Genomic DNA, 7,558 nt, shown 5'->3' on the forward strand with positions numbered 1-7,558 from the left:
TTAAACAGGGACAGTTTTTTTTTTTAAAGATTTTATTTATTTGAGAGAGAGAATGAGATAGAGAGAGAGAGCATGAGACGGGGGAGGGTCAGAGGGAGAAGCAGACTCCCCGCCGAGCAGGGAGCCCGATGTGGGACTCGATCCCGGGACTCCAGGACCATGACCTGAGCTGAGGGCAGTCGCTTAACCGACTGAGCCACCCAGGCGCCCCTGAACAGGGACAGTTTTTATGACTTTATGTGGACAAACATACATTTATATACATAGGAATTGTCCAATAAATGTTTGTTAAATGAGTGAACACTTAATAGGCACGTCTAGTAAGTAGTAGATTTTATGTATTTGTGTGTGTATATGTATATACATAGTGTGTTATCTATCTTACCTCTTTTTTCTGTTCTCCACATTAAATTTCTAATTTTAAAACATTTAAAATAAGATCCTCATGTATTGAACACCTATCCAAGAGTTTTTATCCTGTTCTACTGAAGCTGTCAACTTACTGAATGTGGTTATGTTAAATTGTATGTGGAACAGAATGTTGAAGAATAAAAAAAATAACTAATAATAATCTTTTTTTTTTTTAAAGATTTTATTTATTTATTTATTTGAGAGAGAGAGAATGAGAGATAGAGAGCACGAGAGGGAAGAGGGTCAGAGGGAGAAGCAGACTCCCCGCTGAGCAGGGAGCCCGATGCGGGACTCGATCCCGGGACTCCAGGATCATGACCTGAGCCGAAGGCAGTCGCTTAACCAACTGAGCCACCCAGGCGCCCATAACTAATAATAATCTTGAAAGTAAAATGACCGAGGAACATATTCTTTCCTAGAAGCAATTAATATCTTCATACTCACCCTATAAATTGTGTCAGAAATTATTAAACTAGAATGCAGCTTTTTTCTTCAGAAGTTTATTTGTCTCTCATAAAGTAGAGAGTGAAAACAGAGTGGGAGGACAAGAGGGCTTGGATATCTAGGTTTATGGGCTGGGGAAGTGAGTGCATTCTTACCTGTGGAGATGCAGGAAGTGTGGCAATTCACCAAGCAGTTGTTAATTACCTAACCAGCGCCAGACACTGCAGACATTGTGCTGGGCAGTGTGGTAGGCACAGTGAAGAGACACAAGAACAGTATATATGTTATGGTAGGTACCAGGGAGGACATGTCACCAATGGCTTGTACCTTTCCTGTTTTAAACCACCTGCTTATGATAGACACTTATTGACCATGTCTTTCTTTCCACAGTGAGAGCTGAGGGTTCAAATGTAAATTCCCTTGGAAGAGGGAATAACTCTTATTTTATAAAATACATGTGAGAATTAACAATTTGTAAGCTCATGGACACAGAGGATGGCTCAGAAGCATGGGACACTGACATGACTTAATAAAGTCACATAGAGTTGGAACCAGGAAAATCCCAATCTCATGTTTATAACCCAGTGTTTTCTCAGTAAATTTATACTTCACATTTCACCCACCTATGGGTGTTTATAGGTGGCAGGTATGAGGTATCTGAGGAGATGGAAAGCATTGTGGAGGAAGTAAAGAAGAATTGAAACTAATGTTGAGGCAAGGAGTGCCCAGGACATGCTCCGCAGTTAGTCACTGATTTTTTACTATGCAATTCAGACTACAATCCTTTCATGGATAATTGCTACCTCTTTTTATCCCTTTGTAGGGAATTCAGGCCCCAGGAAATTGTTACTCCCAGAATGGATGGCCTCACACCACCCAGAAATGTGGCTGAATTTATTCTCTTGGGACTCATGCAGAATCCACACTTGCAGAAAATGCTCTATGTGGGTTTTTTTTTGTTCATTTTTCTATTTACTGTGCTGGCCAATCTGCTCATTGTCATTACCATCTCCCTCAGCCCCACACTTTCGGCTCCCACGTATTTCTTTCTCACTTACTTGTCCTTTATAGATGCCTCCTACGCCTCTATGACCACCCCCAAAATGATCATTGACCTGCTGTACCAGAGGAGAAGCATCTCCTTGGGTGGCTGTCTGACTCAGCTCTTCATGGAGCACTTCCTGGGAGGATCAGAGATCATCCTCCTCATTGTCATGGCCTATAATCGCTGCATAGCCATCTGCAAGCTCCTGCCCTACACGACCATCATGAGACAGGGGCTCTGCCACCTCCTGGTGGTGGCCACTTTTTGGTTGGATTTACTTTAATCTCTTTTTGCAAATTATCAAAATTTAAGTGTCTGCCTAATCCAGGTCATGAGAGTAACAACTATAAGAGTATGTTTGTGTTTAGGGATGTGCTCTTAGGAAGCAGAGGAAGAAGAATAGCTGGTATGTCTAAGGTGGTTTTAGAGCAATTTTTATGTCTCCTTTCTTTCATGCAACTCTGTGTGTGTGTATGTGCATGCCATGCACACACATGTATATATATGTACATGTATATGTATATATATTATATATGTTTCTGCTTTCTTCTTGTACCGAGTTCCTTTAACTTTGATTTTTCTACTAATCATCTTTGAAAAAGGTGTTTTTATTTCTATTTTAATTAATACTTCAAATATTTGGTTTTCATTTGTAATGTAAAGATTAATTAGCTCTCCAACCCAGAAAGGTGCTATTGAAGATAATTCCATGTCCGCTCATCTCTCAAGGAAAGCAAAATGAATTAACAAGACTTACTGACAAAAAATAATCCTTTTAAAGCCATTGATTAGAGACAGATTTTATTAATGATGCATATGCTCTGGATACAGATATTCTGAGGAACACAGAGCTATTGATTGCTCGTTAAAAATGACATCCCAGTGGCCTTTTTTTTTTTTAAGATTTTATTTATTTATTTATTTGGGAGAGAGAGAGAGAAACAGCATGAGAGGGGAGAGGGTCTGAGGGAGAAGAAGGCTCCCTGCTGAGTTGGGAGCCCGATGTGGGACTCAATCGCAGGACTCCGGGATCATGACCTGAGCCGAAGGCAGTCGCTTAACCAACTGAGCCCCCCAGGCGCCCCCCAGTGGCATTCTTAAACACATTGCTATCACCTTCTTGTGGTCCAGGATTTTATTGAAGAAATTATTAGGCTCTATAAGAAATTCACACATTTAGGAACATGCATCAGCTGTAAAGTCGGCTTCTATGGTTCAAATCCAGGTTCTATCACTTCTTAACTGTATATCCTTAAGCAAGTTAATTATTCTGCTTTTACTCAGCCATAAAATATCTCTAAACAAAGCCAGATGTGAGAATTAAATGAGAAAACACATATCAAGGACTATCAGAATATCTAGAACATAGCACATACTAAATAATTTATGATTATTATTTTGATAGGATATCTGTGTATAGACTATCTCTACATAGTAGTTACATTGCATAAATTTATGCAGTCAGTTTACTTTAGCTTCATCTGGAGACCAATAATATATTTTTTTGTTTAGGTCATTGATGAAATTCTATGAATGAATGATTAAATGCAAATTAAAGTGAGGTATGATTTTTTATCTTATCGTTTGGTTAATATAACCAAGATTGATAATATTTAGTGTGAGTAAGGCTGGGGGGAAAACTACACTTTAATACACTATTGATGAGAATTGAAGAGAATGAAAGATGCTTCAGGATTTTGGTAGAACAAAGTTACAGCATCTGTCAAAGTTCAACACATACATATTTTTTATTTGGTTTTGACAGTTCTAGGAATTTCACTGGCAGAAAAATTCAAACCAGAAAGTAAAAATTTCTGTGAAGAGATGTTCATTGCATCATTGTGTGTAAGACAGAATACTAGAAAGAGCATAAATGTCAAGCAAAAATGTACTGGTTTAATGAATTATGGTACAACCACAAAAGAGAATAATCTGTAGAAATTAAAATGTAGGAAAAATTATAACTGTTGACAAATAATGCCCTTAAAGTTTCAAGAATATTATTATGTTTGTATATACTTGTTTATAGAGTAAAACACATAAGTGATTGTATGCATTCAATATACCTAAACATACAAATGCACATCTGAAGAGCATGCAATAAACTGTCAATAGAGGGTCCAATGGAGCTTATGGTTGGGAGTGGTCCTTTGACATTAAATTTTCTACCACTCTATCTATCCATACAAAATATTTTCCAAGGACTATGGTCTTACTTTTGTAATTTATAAAAAATTAAACTGAGCATTTAGTAGAAGCATGTGTATACACCTAATAAAATCTAAAAGCATTTGCTAGAAGCATATGTAAAAATATGATGCCAAGGCAAAGGATCTGTTTTAAAATAGTTTGTGGTCAGTATCCTTCTCATCATTCTAAGAAAAGAAATGGAGCTGCTGATCTAAGCCCTTTACATTTATAAAATCATTTAATCCTTACATTACCTTCCCATTTTATAGAAAATGAAGCTGAGGCACAGAGAGGTTATCTGGCTTATTCTGTGTATTCAGAAGTGAGAACTGACTGTAGTGTGGAAAATCAGGAATTTTGTAAGATCTTTAAGATTATAGCTCTTATTGCGTATTCCCAGTTGAGCTCCAGTCCAGCTAGGTTTACCTACTCAAAGCAACTTTAACTAGGGTTACTAGGGGTGTATGTGACTAAGTTTAATGAGATACCAAAAAAAAAAAAACCCAAGCATAATAGCATTTAATACACATTTGAACTATAATTTATGTTAATATCTTATCACATTTTAATGTTTATAAATGTAAATATCAAAACCTAAACTGTAATGCTAGGAGCTTATGATGTTTAATACACCAACTCTGAAAAAAAAAAAAAACCACGGAGATTTAAAGAGAATGTGTAACTTCCAGTTAATTACATTCCTGCAAGGTCCTGAATGAAATGTATTTTGTGTGATGTCAAAGTCCACGTATTTTGACTGTGTACCTTATGTTTTTCCTTTCTTCATGTCTTGCTCATGCTGTTCCCCTTCTTGTTTACTTTCTACATTATAAATTTAGAATTTGCTAAATTCTCATGTCAAGTCTTAGCTCATTTCATCTTCTTTGAAATCTATGGACAATAATGATAATTTTCCTTCTGGAAGTTATATTGTACACGTATTATTTCAGGAGTGCTTATCCTGTATCCCTCTTTCTGGATAGGGCACTTCCTGATTCCCTCACACTCTTGGACATGCTATGGAATGGAAATACGCACTGTCTAGGCAATAATTAGACAACTGAAGAAATGTAATTCTTCACTTTATATGAACAGGTTTTTTTTAGCAGTGGTATTTCAGAGGATCCCTGGAAAAAGAAGGCATTATTACAAAGAGGATCTGAAGGCAGTGATTCAACACTGAAGTGGAAGTCCAAGGTATGGCTCTGCTCTTGGGTTTGGTTAAAGCATGTGTAGGAGTAGAAAGGAGAGAGCTGAATGTTGGTAAATGGGGTACGTGGATACATGAACCTGGATGCCAGAGGAATAGCAGCCAGGCTCTGACAATGGCACTCTCTCATTTCTGGAGGCAGGGACTGGCACCACCATTGCCTGGGGCCCATGGTTCAATGCTGTTTTCATTGGACGAATTCAATTTCATGGGTTCAATTAAATTTAATTAAATGCCTCGTGTGTACACAGAGCAGCATTAGAAATTTGTGAAAATAGAATAAATTAGCTATCCTTAAGCATCCACATAAGGAGATAAAACCAACCTGAAATTAAAAAAAAATGACTAGGAAGACAATTGAATTATTGTTGATATGCACCCTATATGGGTATTGTAACACGTATCCAGGATGGTGGTGGTGAAAAGGGCACTGGGGAGGCAGTAAGGCAGGAGAGAAGAAGAAGAATGGATTTCTTGACAACAGAGGCAGGAGGCAGGAGGAAGTGAGAAGTTTAGGGGAATAGAAAATAATCATGAATAATAGGTTAGTGTTCCCCAAACATTCTCATGCCTGGTACTTCCTTTGATGTTCATGAAAGTATTGTGAGACAGGGTGTATAATTCTTAGAGAGGCTGCAGAAGATGGTGGTTAGTAGACTATGCTATGAACTTGGTCACAGCCTCACCCAAAGTGTACAGGCTCTCCAAGCATTATCCACTGCATCAGAAAATCAAGATAATACCAGTTCATGTCTCATATGGCTTTTGTGGGACTTAAAAGAGGAAATCATGAAGCTCTTAGCACAGTACTCTCAAATAATAACTCCATGACAAATACTAACTTTAACGGCTATTACACTGTTTTATTTTTGCAGGACTGAAGATTATATTAAGTCAGTAAGTGGCATGAGTTCAACAGAGAGTTAAGTCTGCTTGCTCTGAACCCATGGCCTCTCCCACTGTCCTAGACCGACCGAGATGTGTGTTCTGGTAATAAGAGATGGACTTGACTGCCGTGGGAGGGAGACATACAAAAAAAAATGATGTTGATTACTATAGGCAAATTTTTTTTTTTGCCATGACCAATGGCAAGGAGCTAGGTAGGAACAGAGTTGCTGTGTTTGAGAGGGCCAGAGTCCCTGAGCTGGCTTCTTTGAATGCCTAGCATGGCACTCATCTGTGATGCCTCCTCTCCAGATGAGGCCCAGAGTGGTGAGCAATGTCACAACACATCCTAGGAGTTAGAGGAATAATTTGAAATAAAAGCCAGTTATCCTGATTCTGAGACTATCTTCCTTCTACTTTATTGGAGCTACTAAAGCACTTTGGAAGTTCTTGGGCTGGAGATTGGGGTTAGCCCATATTGCAGATTGCAAACAGTGTCCTGGAAGCTGTGTACCTTGTTTAGTAAAAGAGATAATATGAAAGATGTGTCTTTGGGTATTTAGAGGAGTCTTGGAGAACCTTATTTTATATTCTCAGTTAAAGCAGTAATGGAGTCCCACCAAGTGGCAGAGAGCCTCTGCCTAAGGATCCATAGCCAGAAGAAGTTTGCTACTGGAGTGGTACTTTCACTGTACAATTTAGCTGCAGTAACATTTGTATTTAGCTGATTGAGACCACTGTTCACCCCTTCAGGACTACAGTTTCATAGTTAAGAGTTTGTGTTTCAAAATGAGATCACATGGAGTCCTAATCCCCACTCATTTTAGAGGAGATGTTCAATGTCTCCAAACATTAGTCCCCTCATTCTCAAGCAGGGATTTGTGATAGCACCCACCTCATGTGATATGAAAAATAATTGCCATAATGCATGTAGCAGACCAAGTACCTTGCTAGTACATAGTGAGTGAAAAATAAATGAGTTGTTTTATTGATGTTTTGATTATTCTTTAGAATCCTTTGTTTCATCTGGGGCACTCCTTCACAAGGAAACATGGAAGGAATGATTTATACTGATTCAGACTCCTGTGCAGGGATGGATCTGGGTCTTCCTGGAGCAGCAAAAGAGGCAAAGTTTTATTTTCTTTAATCAGCATATCTGGAAAATTATTAGAACCTTGGAGCCTTGGTTAAAGTTTATAACTTCTCATTTCAGGATTGGATAATATACATAATTAGAACATATTCTTTATTGTGGAATTGTCATCAAATTTGTTGAATTTTACTCTATAGAATTTGTCTAGTAACATGAGCACAGGAAGCAAATCGCTCACTGGATTGTGTGATACTGAAATTATATCATGAAGCACATGTCT

The sequence above is a fragment of the Zalophus californianus genome, chromosome 11, assembly GCF_009762305.2.
Source record: "Zalophus californianus isolate mZalCal1 chromosome 11, mZalCal1.pri.v2, whole genome shotgun sequence".
NCBI lineage: Eukaryota > Metazoa > Chordata > Mammalia > Carnivora > Otariidae > Zalophus > Zalophus californianus.